The sequence below is a fragment of the Sciurus carolinensis genome, chromosome 8 (assembly GCF_902686445.1).
Source record: "Sciurus carolinensis chromosome 8, mSciCar1.2, whole genome shotgun sequence".
In the NCBI taxonomy this organism is placed as follows: domain Eukaryota; kingdom Metazoa; phylum Chordata; class Mammalia; order Rodentia; family Sciuridae; genus Sciurus; species Sciurus carolinensis.
This window is the reverse complement of record NC_062220.1, coordinates 23,173,799-23,187,261: the sequence shown is the minus strand read 5'-3', so window position 1 is coordinate 23,187,261 and position 13,463 is coordinate 23,173,799. Positions and strand designations below refer to the sequence as shown.

Genomic DNA, 13,463 nt, shown 5'->3' with positions numbered 1-13,463 from the left:
CCAGCACTATTTACCTATTTTAAAATATTTTAAAATGCTTCAATATTTTGTGGGTTTTCTTGAAAATTTATATTAGTGTTTTCCTTGTTCTGACCAACAGCTCAATTTAGGAGCCCTATCTTATATCCCAAATGATCCTCATCAACCTAAAAAGTTTATATTTGGGGGGATTTAGAAAGACTTCTTGTCCTGTAAGCCTCATTCACAACGTTTTTGTCGATTGTCTTCAACTGTCCTTCATACTCGCTTGCCAGCAATAAGCAGAAATAAAGCTGAGACTGTGTCAAAAAAATTCACTGCCCACATTCATCCTGTTTCAGCAGGGTTTACTCTATAGAGCTCCGCATTCAGGGACTGTGCCAGCCGGCGGAAACAGCCAGTTGTTGTCTGCAAGGAAGAATAATTGGAAACATGGTGCCTGTTTCTTTCCCTGCAAGCAACAATCCATCCATTTAACATTCTTTTGGTGCTCTTGAATCCTGTGGTAGACAGTCTTGTGTTCCCTGTTCAGTTGAGGCCAATCCGAGGAATGCTAACCTTCCAGCCTGCTGCCAGCCCTTTCAGTATGGAGCAGTGACGGCCATCCCAAGGCCTGGCCCCTCTTCACAGAGCTGGTTACAAACCAGCAACGTCATGTAGGAAAAAGGTCTCAGACTGGAAAAGGCTAGGTTGGGTAGGGTTATAATTATGAAAGATAAAATTTCTGGCTATTCCAATCCCCACTCTACAGATAAAGAAACAAAGCCCAGAAAGGTCAAGTAACTTGCCCAAGGTCACTTTGCTGGTATGCTATAGAACACACATCTTTCTTCTGTCTCCTCTACCACAATACACTTTCATCTTTATGATCAAGTACACTACTGGTTTTGTAAAACATTCCATGTACATTGCATATGCTCTTTTTGTACGGTATACATATGTGGTTTTTATTCTGTTTACTAATCACGTATATCTATCCATTGTGTGTATATCATAAGCTTTAGATTAATAATTGTAATCATCTGTATTCTTCCTTTTTTTATGTCATATTCTACCAAGTTCTGTAAGGGGTATATTGAAATCTATCCCTGTAGTTGTCATTTCACAAAATGCTACTTGTCTTTTGATATTTTTTTTAAATTTTGTGCTTTGTTTTTTAGTGCATAATAGGGGACAACTGTTAAATGTTTTTTCATATTTATATTTATGCCACATGAATTGGGCTCCCTGCATATAAAAAAGATACTCAAAGAAGAGTGACTTCAATAAATAGAAATGTATTTTTCTCAAACATAAAAGATGTTTGGAGGCAGGGAGACAAAAACTGGTACAATGGCTTTGTGGTCATCTAAAAGGCAAATTCTATCTTTCTTTTTTTTTTTTTTTTTTTTTTATTTATTTTTTTTTTTACGTTTACATAGGGTAATGATGTTTATTATATTTTTCCCCTCCCCCCCACCCCTCCCACCCCTCCCACCCCTCCCACCCCTCTTTTTCCTCTACACAGTCCTTCTTTCCTTCATTCTTACCGCTCTCCTTAGCCTAACTCTAAACCTAACCCTAAACCTAATGCTAGCCCGTCCCACCCCCCATTATATGTCCTCATCCGCTTATCAGCGAGATCATTCGTCCTTTAGTTTTTTGAGATTGGCTTATCTCACTTAGCATGATATTCTCCAATTTCGACCATTTGCCTACAAATGCCATAATTTTATCATTCTTCATTGCGGAGTAATATTCCATTGTATAAATATGCCACAGTTTCTTTATCCATTCATCAACCGAAGGACATCTAGGTTGGTTCCACAATCTGGCTATGGTGAATTGAGCAGCAATGAACATTGATGTGGCTGTATCTCTGTAGTATGCTGCTTTTAAGTCCTTTGGGTATAGGCCAAGGAGTGGGATAGCTGGGTCAAATGGTGTTTCCATTCCAAGCTTTCTGAGGAATCTCCACACTGCTTTCCAGAGTGGTTGCACTAATTTGCAACCCCACCAGCAATGTATGAGTGTTCCTTTTTCACCACATCCTCGCCAACACCTATTGTTGCTTGTATTCTTGATAATCGCCATTCTAATTGGGGTGAGATGAAATCTTAGGGTAGTTTTGATTTGCATTTCCCTTATTACTAGGGATGTTGAACATTTAAATTCTATCTTTCTACTCTGCCACCTTTGATATGTGGCACTCACTCTCAAAGTCATGGTTGCAACGTGGCTATTGTAGCTCTAACTGTCACATACATGTTCCAGGTAGGAAGGAAGAAGAGGAGGGAGGTCAATAGGAGAAGTTTCCCACCGAATTGAAGTTCACCAGACCCCGCCCACCAACCTCTGCTTACAATTTATTGTCTGTCTCTAATATAAAAGGGGTGGGAAAATCATTGTTTTAAAAGTCTGGACATGTTGCTACCCTTAATTAAATTGAGATTTTGTTAGCCAGGGGGAAGGGAAATAGACTCTGGTGTAGGCATCTACCAATCTCTGCTGTGTACCTTTAAATATTCCATCTTCTTGTTTCTATTTAATGCTTTTGGTGTTGAATTTGATATTAATAACACTATTCATTCTTTTGGATTTGCCTGATGTATATCTACCCAATCATTTATTTTAAAACTTTGTCACTTTCTTTGAAGTGAGTTCCTTATACCATAGCTTAATTTTTGTGGGTTAGCCCAATCTAAAAGTTTGTCTTTTGCAAGGGAAATTCAATTCATTTCAACAAATATTGATTTTTATTCTTACTGTTTTATTTGTTTTTACTATTTATTATATACTTCCTCATTATTTCCTTTTTTCATCTTTCCTTAGGTTTTACTGACTTGATCATTTTGTTAAATCTCCCCCCATCCCTGTTAGGTAAAAAGTTTCCCTCTAAGTAAGTGCTTTCCTCTCTTAAATAAATAAACGCCTTTTCCTGACATAACCATATCCTTGTGTCTCCAGCAATTCAGTGGAAGATGCTGAGGAAGAAATGCAATTATTTCTTCAATAGTGACCTAATAGGCAAGGTCACTGGTGCCATCTAATAATTAAGGAAGCTCACTTTCCTCATTTCCTTCAATATCATATGCAGAAAGCAACAAATATCTTGCCAACTCTCCTAAGTAGATCCGGAAATGAGCCCTGTGTTGACCAACCTGCAATGGATAGCACTTCCCAGCTGCCTTTCAGGGTCCACCTAGTGAAGGAAAAAGGAAACGTATTATCCCAAAATTCCAAAAGTCCACATGGGAATGAATTATATTAAGTATTTATCCATACGCTTCTCCTATTCTTTACTGAATGCAAAATAAGTTATCATGGGTGATAAGGCAAATAACAAGACTATGGTACATTTTGTGGCTTACTAGCCCCATTGCACTTATTTATTTATTTATTTTTGGTACCAGGGATTGAACCACTCAACCACCCAGCAACATTCCCAATCATTTTTCTTTTTTTAAAATTTTGACACAGGGTCTCACTAAGTTGCTTAGAGTCTTGCTAAGTTGCTGAGAATGGCTTTGAACTTGTGATCCTCCTACCTCAGCCTCCCAAGTCACTGGAATTACAGGTATGTATCACCCCACTTGACTGCATTTGTTTTTAAAGAGGTTTGAGATGGACACAATCCTACCTACTCGGGAGACTGAGGCAGGAGGAACGCAAGTTTAAGGCCAACCTTGGCAACTTAGTGAGACCCTGTGTCAAAATAAAATAAAAAAGGGTTGGGGATGTAGCAAGGTTTGTTCTAAGTCTGTATGGAACTTGCATATGAAATGTAATTTTACTTGGTAAAATTATTGATTTTTTATGCTTCTACATTTAGGTGAATAGATTGTTTCTGAAAGAAATCTTTTTTCTCTCGTCTGGCTCCAAATTATACCTTCCACTTCATGCCACAGCAGTATACTAGTTCCCAAGAGCAATCAAGGATCCTAAAATTAAGCAAATAGTACAAGTGCTACCAGTTAGATAGGAATGTTGCTGTTTTTATCATGGGGAATAATATACAAGAAGAAACCTAAGTTTTATTAAAGCCATATAACTTCTACCCAACTTCACAAGTCTAATTTACTTCTTTCTTAAAAATTATTTTAGATCTCTTCAGAGTATGATTTGACTGTAAACTGCTATACATCTTGATAAATCTTAGAATAATAATTCTATGCCACAAACTATTTGTACTCTGCAACACATTTGTAATATATATTAAATAAGTTAAATAAGCAAGTAACATATTACATACAAGAAATTCTCTACCTGAAACATTTGGGTTATGATATCTCTCCCCAGTGCCTTCCCTTCTTTCACTATTAAAATCAGAGATGCCCCTTAAAGTACCTGCTACTCCTCATCTACTGTTGGGGCAAAGGGATGAAGATGTAGTGGTCCTCCCTTCCCACAATCACGGTCTTCCTGCAACACTCCAGGCAAAGTGTGCGGGGCATGGCATCCTAGGAAGAGAATAATTAATAAGTTTAAATCTCTACTTTTTCCTCTTCTCAGATATTTCCATTCTGCTACTGACTATGAAAGGGCTTGGCCTCACATCAGTCCCAAAGGGGAAAAGCCTGAGAGTGACAGAAAAGTACCTGACAAAAATAAAATTATTTGAGAAATATACCTAGCATGTCATCAGGTTTGAACATTGAAATGCATTGGTGTATAGTGTGAGTATAATTTTCCTGGCTACTCATATCTATTGAAAATGAGGCTTGGCTGGGTGCTGTGGTGCACACCTGTAATCCCAGCAACTTGGGAAGCCAAGGCAGGAGAATTGTGAGTTCAAAGCCAGCCTCAGCAACTTAGCAAGGCCCTGTCTTCAAATATAGTATATAAAAGGGTGGGGATGCAGCTCAGTGGTTAAGCGCCCCAAGGTTCAATACCTGGCACCAAAAAACAAGAGGCTTCTTCAAGGGTTGAGGGGTGCAGCTCAGTGGTAAAACATCTGCTTAGCATGTACAAAGCCCTGGGTTCCATCCTCTGCACCAAAAATAAATAAATAAAAGCTTTAATAAGAGAAGGCAACAGTTAGCAGAGCCAAGTCATTGGTTTTCTAGATATTTCTACTTTCATGTTATTCAGGTTCAGAGAACTCGATGGGGAATCATGCATTTGTATAAACTAATCTAAAATATGCCACTCCTTTTATCTCTTAGTGTCTCCTTTACTTTCTTGAGTTAAGAGAGAGGGTGTCCTGAGACTCAATTTCTTATTTTCTAAATGCATTCTGAGAAATAACCTTGTTGGAAAGATTTTTCCAATGTATCATATAGAATTCTGTTAGGACAGGAGATCGTCTTTTTTGCTAGCAATAGAGAATAAAGACTATAAATGAATTAATTGTTCTTAGAGTCTGTTTTATAGTGTCACCTCTTTGTGAAATTTCCCACATAAGGTATGTTTTTCATTTTCTTCTCAGCTGGCCTTGGCTTAGAGCCACAATCTGCCACACTCATGTAATCATGATGTGCTAGAATACAAAATATCTATGATCCTTTCCTGGGGTACAATTTCAGAGTTCTGCTAGCAGCATAAGAAAGATTTTGACACACTAGTGGGGTACAAATGCCTTGAACTTTATGATCTTTTGTGATTGATGTGACCATGACACATTTGAGGACTTTTTTGGTTGGTTTACTTCGATTTCAATAAAATGTTCAGGTAACCATGGGGTAAAATGCACTAGGGAATATATCACATGATATCAGAAAGATGTGGAATGGCTTTGCTACTCAAATAAAATTAAATCCTGAGAAATAAAACCCTCAAAGGAACTGAATATAGAGGAGAAAGGGGAAGACAATACCTTATCATTAAAAATCAATCAGATATTTACTAAGTGCCTCTTCTGAGGATTCCTTACATTTCAGTAGCTAGCATATCTGGGTTTACAAAATACTCTCATATGCATTATCTTATTTGATCCTCCCAACAACCAGTGAGACAAGAGAAGCAATCTAAAGATGAGAAAATTGCATCTCAGATTTAAGTGCTTCCTGAAGACCTACACCCAGCTTCAGAGAGTGGAGGGCCACTGAAATTCCCCTGGGTCTCCACACACTCTGTCCTGGGCTCATTCTTCCTCCACCCCTGGGTATTGTGCTGTGTTTGGTTCTACAAAGGAGTCTAAAGAAGTAAAGACATGATCTCAGCCCTTAGGAAGTTTATGATCTTAGATGGGGAAAATGCAAATTTTCATAATGAAACAAGCAGAGAATCGTTGCTAAACTGTATGAAACAGGCTATAATTGAAAAATAGGTGCTATAAATTCTACTCAGTGCCCTGAAAAGTATGTGAATAGGTATCTGAGAATACTGGTCAACTGACTCTTTCTGAAGTTTTCCAGATAGCCCATCAGAATTTTCCTAGAGAAGTCCCGTGGTTAATTCTTTTTCTTTTTCTTTTTTCTTCTTTTTTTTTTTTTTTTTTTTTTTTTGGTACCGGGGATTATACCCAGGGACCCAGTGGCACTTGACCACTGAGCCACATCCCCAGCCCTTTTGACCACCAAGCCACATCCCCAGCCCTTTTTGATTGATTGATTGATTTTGCGACAGGGTCTCACTAAGTTACTTAGGGCCGTGCTAAATTGCTACGGCTGACCTTGAACTGGTGATCCTCCTGCCTCAACCTCCTAAGTCACTGGGACCACTGGCGTGTGCCACTGTGCTCAGCCCATGATTAATTCTTTTTTTTTTTTTTTTTTTTGCGGTGCTGGGGATCGAACCCAGGGCCTTGTGCTTGAAAGGCAAGCACTCTACCAACTGAGCTATCTCCCCAGCCCCATGATTAATTCTTAACCGGGAGGAAAGCCAACAATCACAAGCTTGTACAGGTTTACAGGGACACTTGGTTGCCTAGAGGACCAATTCTTTTTTATTTTATTTATTTATTTATTTATTTATTTATTTAGTTGTAGATGGACCTTTAATTATTTTATTTATTTACATGCTGTGCTGGGGATCGAACCCAGTGCCTCCTGTGTGCTAGGCAAGTGCTCTACCACTGAGTCACAACCCCAGCCCGAGGACCAATTCTTGAGTCCTTGGACTCATACTGGCCCCTATTGTGCCTCAGACTGAGGACTGGAAGCCTGTAGGAGCTGGTTCTGGCCCTGATACATTTAGGTCCTCTAAAACATCAGTGGAGGCCATTGAGAAAGGCCAGCTGGCCTCCTGTTATTTGCAAAAGGAGTAAAGAAGAGGATGCTATTTTTTTGGAGAAAACTGCCAAGGGACAGGAAAACGGACACATTTGCTCTAGACTCTAAGAGACCATGGATTTCAAGGTTCTGCAGAGATTCTGTAATCACTTGAATGTTTTAATGTCCTAATGTTCAAACCTAACACTTTTCAAATCCTTATTTGTTTTAGAAGAAAAATTCTATTCCAACTACCTATTTTTTGTCTTTTCAGCAGAGCCAGCCTGTGCTGAGAGACAGCTGTGGGGCAGTCCCTGTCTGTCACAGTCTTTGTCTTCCCTAAGGAGTGACCTATTGCTTGAGAGGCCCCATGGGGACTTCCAGAGCCACAGTGAGTGACTGGCCCCAAAGCTTTTACAAAAAACGCCCATGCCAGCTTCTCAAGCATTATAGACATCCCTGTGTAATCCTCCTCAAAATGCTACAGTAACTTAACAAAGCAATGATTTTTAATATAAGCTTGTGTGCCCACGGAGACAGAGTCCTCTTCATCCTCTCAACACCTAGCAGCATCCGGAGCAGAGATTTTAAACTCATCTCTGGAATGGGCCGGCATGGAAGGTCGTACTGTTCGATTCTGCTCACCATAGGCAAGACGCAAGTGGCAGACACTGACGGGCCGGCTGAAGCTGCCTGGAGTCACTCCTCAAGCGTCAGTGAGTGCCACCCAAGGGGAGGAGAGGATGGTAGGGGGACATCAGACTGTAGCTCAGAACGCAAGTGTCACGTCTGTGAGTGGACACAAGAGAGAACCTCGTGGGTACCGCCCGTGCCACTCACAACCCTGCTCACTTACACGGAGCACATGAGTGCCAGTGTGAACACAATGCCACCAACTCTTAAGCCCACACACACAACTACTGTCAGCGGAGCACTCATGACCTCAAGGTGCCTCCTTCAAATCACTTTTCCAGGGTTAGAAATGGGCTAACGCAGGGCTGGGGCTAGGGATATAGCTCTGTTGGGAGAGAGCTTGCCTAGCATGCGCAAGACCCTGGGTTCAATCGCCAGCACCACCAAAAAAAAAAAAAAAAAAAAAGGGTTAATGCTGAGTCAGTCACCCCAACTTTCCTTTTACCCCACAGGTGTGCACATGGCCTCTGGGACCCAGAGTCACATACTGGTTGTGTGATCTTGGAAAAGTTATCTAAAAATTCTCTGTGTCTTTGATTCCCCGTATGTGAAATGGTGATAATTATACCAGCTCCCCCATAAAGTTGTTATGAGGATTAAATGAGGTTAGAAATATATGGAGCTTAGAACATGCTAGAACATATTCTGTACTGTGTTCATCTAATAGTAAAGTCTTTGTTCTGGACACTGCTAGGTTTTGAGAAGTGAAGACAAAGAATATGCAGTTTGTGCCTCAGTGGGGGTACAGTCTACATTGTAAGTTGCTGCTTTAACGACCTGTGTAGTCTAGCCTGGCAGTCAGAAAATGCTCAATAAGGGTTTCTGAATGTATGATTGGCCCGGGGAAACAAGCAAGTTCTACCACCAATTTTAATTACGTGGTGGTATATAGGTGTGCGTGGCACGTAGTCAGGGCCTGGTATCATAGAAGCATGACTCTTTCAGTTATTCGTTCTGCAGAATGAATGCTGAGCCTGAGTGTGGTCCAGAGGTTGAAGGCGAGGAGGTGGAGGTGCACTCGGGGAAGTCTTCCAAGAGGCAATATCATTGAGCTTCGTTTTGATCAGTGAGTAGGCGTTAGCCAGTAAGAGAAGAGGGCTAGGAGTGTTCCAGGCAGAAGGAACATTGTGTGCACAGTTAGAGAGGCGTGAAATAGCACAATACATTCAGGGAACTCCAAGGAGGCAAAGAACAAGAGCAGCCCCATCATCAGTGTAACACACAGCCTGCGCTTGTGGAATGAGTATCTGAGATTTGAGGCTGTTAAATCAAACAAACAAAGTGCTTGTATCCCTCTGGCCCTTAGCATTAACTAAACAACCATCCAAGGACAAGCAACTCTGGAGTTTTGCAGTACAGCATGGTACTTGCCCTGCTACAAATGCTCTATGGTCCATCCTTTCTTATATTCTAGAAGAAGTAAGTTCGCTTAATTTGTCTTTTTATTTTTTTTTCAAAGTATTGCAGGCGAATTAACAATAAAGTTGATGGAATCATGGTATAGGTGAAGATGTTTGTGAATAGTCACATACGGTTCTAGATCAGAGGTCAGCAGGCTGTGGCTTGAGAACCAAATCCGGTCCACGGCCTGCTTTTGTAATTAAGTTTTATTGGAGGGCAGCCATGCTCGTTTGTTTGCGTGTTGTCTGTGGCTGCTCCCGCGCTGCCACAGCACAGCAGATTCTACAGCCTGCAAAACCTGAAATATTTCCTACTTAAAATATTTCCTACTTGGTCCTTTGCAGTAAATGTTTGCCACTCCTTACTCTAGATTCAGTTTCCCTAATCTGATCGGTCAAAACCAATATTTAAAACAGGGGCTTGGGTTGGTTAAGAACCGGTATGGTGAACAATAGGTTATTGGATTTTTTAAAATTCACTATTAAGGAGAAAGAAGAGTGCAACTATGTTAGCCATAAAGTATGTGATAAACACAAATAAATGAATGAACACAGATGCTAGGATTGGCTTTCAAATTTGACTCTGAGATTCCTGGCTGTCAGATGCAAATTGAAAGATAGGAATTGTTCCCCTATTAGTTACCTATTTCTTTATAACAAATCATTTGAAAATGTAGAGCCTTAAAGCAACTGCCCTTCAGTGTTTCTCATGAATCAGTGAGTTGGCCACGTGGTCCAGCTGATCTTGGTGGACTTGGGGCTGACTGGTCTAGGGTGACCTCAGTGGGGACAGTTCATCCCTCCTGCATATGATCTTGTCCTCCAGCACGCTGGCCTGGGCTTGCTCAGTTAGGAGTGGGAGGTTTCGAGAGAGAAAGTGGAAGCACAGACTTGAGGCGTAACTTGGACGTGACACACTGTGACCTCTGTTACATTCTAGTGGCCAAAGAAAGTCAAAAGGCCAGCCCAGATTCAAGGGGCAGGGGAATAGACTCCCATTCTTGATGAGAGGAACTGCAAAGTCACATTGCAAGGGGAAGGGAAGTAGGAGGGACAGAATTGAGGCCATGTTTAAAATCACAAACAATCGATCGTAATCTAAAACAGCATGTATTCTGACCACACATTTTTAAAAAGTCATCTCTGTGGTCTCAAGTGGAAAGAAATATTCATCATACATGTCTCTTCAGCCCCACCCACAGATATGAATCATCAGTGTCTTCAACTAAGAGGACCATTATCCTGTAGCTAATGACAGATACAGAGGAGGAGTAGAAAGAAGCCTGAACCAGGCCCGTACTCAAATACCACTTGACAGATTTCACTGGGAACCAGACTCAGTTTTAACAGGTAAAGGGATTAGGGAAAATCATTATTACAGATATAACCAATGACTAAACTAAGCAGCCTTTGCCACTAAAGTCTAAACCGACCTACAACATTCCTGCCAATCATTCCATTCCCCTCCACTTTTGTTGTCAGATGGTGATAAAAGTAGTCACTGAGGACATTGCTATCTGTTGTATATGGGTGTGATTGAAATGAAAAAAATGGGATAATTTTTTTAACTCACTAGCCATGGAACGATTTTTTTTAAATTTCTTGCTAAAAAATCTTCACTATTACCAAATTTGCCTTGATAAATAATGTTAAGTATAAATAGCAACAGTGAGGTCAGAAAACCTCCCGCTGATCTTTTCATGGTCCCCTAGGGATGTCAGGAAGAAGAGAGCAAACATAGGTAGACCTTGCTTCTTAGACTATTTCAGAATCTTCAGAAAATCTAAAAGCAAAACAAAAGCGAAACTCTAAAACCACTCAGACGAAACCACACAGCTTAGGTTTGAAATTGTTTTCTGGCCCAGAACCTGTCAGGGTCTTTGGACTTGTCTTCAAGAAGCCAATGCCTTTACATTCAGACTTCAACAGAGCTTCCACCATCAAACTGCTGGGGAGGAACATGCCAGAATTTAAGGAACTATTAGACGCCTGGACCAGCTGTGAAGGGGACTATATTTCAACTTAGATTCAGTGACAATGAACAGAACTGTTGACATTATTGAAGAGGTGGAGCCAAAACCCCCATGATGTTTGCAGGGAACTAGTTAATGGGGTGGGGATTGGGTTGTCTTTGGAAGAATAGATGTCACTCAAACTTTGGTTGTAGAAAATCAGAAACTAACCTTGGGCAGGTCACATAAAGGTTACCTGGTGGAGTACCTGGTGATACCTGGTGGAGTACTTGGAAAATCAGACTACTAACAAATGCTGATTCCCTTTCTCTCTCTGGATCTCCCACCCAACTTCGGAATTTCTTAAAAACACAAAAATCCTGCCAGCCAGCTGCTACTGGAAAAATGTCAAGTAGGATAAGCTGCTGATAGATGATAACCATCAACAAAATCCACGTTCAGGTGGAGGGAGCAGGGTGTGTCACCTCTCCTGCCCCTCCCTCCCGCATCACAGCTCAGAGGCAGCACAAAGGCACTCCCTCCTTCCTGCGGAGGAAGTGTGTGTGTTCTCTCAGACCTACCTTGGCATTCCTTGATGTCTTAGAGAAGCAGATGACCCCGGCTGAGCAAGACAGTCAGCAGAACAGCAGCCCTTGATGCTGCATTTGGAAATTTCCATTCTTTGCTTGCAGCTCTGAAAAAAAAAAAAAAAAAATCTAAAGAGCCCAGTAGCTGGGAAATTTCCACGATGGAAAATTTTAACATATTCTTTAGCTCTAAACTATGCAGGTTTATAGACACTTTTTTTTTCCTTTTGGTAATTTCCTTCTTTAACAATAATTTATGAACATGGTAACACTAGAGCTGTGGGAATAAGGAGGGCAAGATGACCTGGAGGGGAATGAGCTTGACTGGCCCAGTGGGAGGCTGTGCTATATAAGCTCTTGACCACCCAGACCATAGAAATGCACGTCTCTGCAAGACCCACTGGTTGGGAACTCATCCAAAATAGAGATAGTTTGCCCTTGAGCCCTACACAGAAATCTGTGTAGAGACTGGAAGTGGAAAGTGATGGATACAACTTGGGAACAGGACATGGTGAGTTCTGTTGCTGGAAAAAAACAATCTCAAGATAGATCCCTTAGACCGTTGCCTCTTAAACCTAAGCGTGTATGGGAATCACCTGGGAATCCTGTGAAGATGCAGATTCTGATTGACAGGTCTAGGGTGGGGCCTGAGTCAGTGTTTCTAACTGGTTTCCAGGTGACACCGAGGCCTCCCTCCTGAGGACCACAGCGTGTGGTCATAGCAAAGCCATAGACAACAGGTCCTCATCAGTATGAGGTCAGCGTCATGACAGTAGCAGAGCACTGCCTGAGGGGGCTGGAGGCGAGCTTCTTTGGGGTGGTTTTCTCAGGTTGCGAAACTGAGGTCTCAGAGCAGCATGCCATCTTGGATAAAGTAGATCTTCTGGAATATGGGAATGCATGCAGTTATCAGAAGGTTGCCTATTCCAGCAGATTCTATTTGGGGGGATCTAGAAACCAATGCCTTTCCAAAGAAAATCCCTGTATCAAGTTGGTGAAGATTCCTAAACTGGTTCTGATTCCCTCTATTGAGGGAAAACTGTTGAACAGAATCACGTGAAGGGGAAGGACATACAGAGAATAAATTACCTTCATTTCAGCCAAAATATTTGTTTTGCTATTGTTGGAATAAAATAAAAAGGGAATTGGAGAATTTTCCATTTTCTTAACAGTTATCCCACCTTTGAACTACCTATATGAGACAGACAGACAGACAGACAGACAGAGATATCAAAGTCTGTGGGATCTGTCCTCCAGGATGTTACTTCCACTTGATCTGTAATGTGTCTGTTTTGTACATTTTAAAAGCAACATTTGTCCCATTTTTCATTTTCCATTCAATTGAGTTCTGGATGGGTTATTACTCCTTACTTTTCAAATGAAAGTACACAGAGGAGCAGATGGAAGGAAAGGAGGAGGGAGATTACAATCATGAAAATGTGATTGAAGTCAGAGTGTAACAAGCATGAAATGAATTTGATTACAAAATAAAAAATATTAATATATGTTAAAAGTAAATAAGTACCCTAGTATGCTAACATTCACATAATTTTTAAAAATTCTAAATGGCGTACAGGATTGCTTAAGGGTTTGGACTTCAAGAGATTGGTTGATGTCTTCTCTTTCAGAAATCTTCACTGTGGGGTCAAGGCATGATTCAGCATTGAAACAGTCATGCTGATTACTTAAGTAAAAGAGATCAGATGATTTTTCCTAGGTCTC

At 40.9% G+C, this 13,463-nt stretch overlaps 1 protein-coding gene, 1 long non-coding RNA gene and 1 other non-coding gene across 3 annotated transcripts in view; 2 read left to right on the top strand and 1 right to left on the bottom strand.

Annotated features, from left to right (window-relative positions):
• Mkln1 (muskelin 1) overlaps positions 1–13,463 on the top strand; it is a 319,704-nt gene that overhangs the window by 51,229 nt on the left and 255,012 nt on the right. The gene's annotated exons all lie outside the window — the stretch shown is intronic.
• Positions 3,484–13,463, top strand: part of LOC124991910 (uncharacterized) — a 100,760-nt gene continuing 90,780 nt past the window's right edge. Inside the window, exons 1-2 of the long non-coding RNA XR_007109976.1 lie at positions 3,484–3,535; positions 7,384–7,825. This is a non-coding gene — a long non-coding RNA (uncharacterized LOC124991910). The remainder of the gene's footprint in view (positions 3,536–7,383; positions 7,826–13,463) is intronic.
• Trnae-uuc (transfer RNA glutamic acid (anticodon UUC)) lies at positions 6,675–6,748 on the bottom strand. Its single transcript has one exon. It is a non-coding gene; the product is annotated as a tRNA-Glu (tRNA).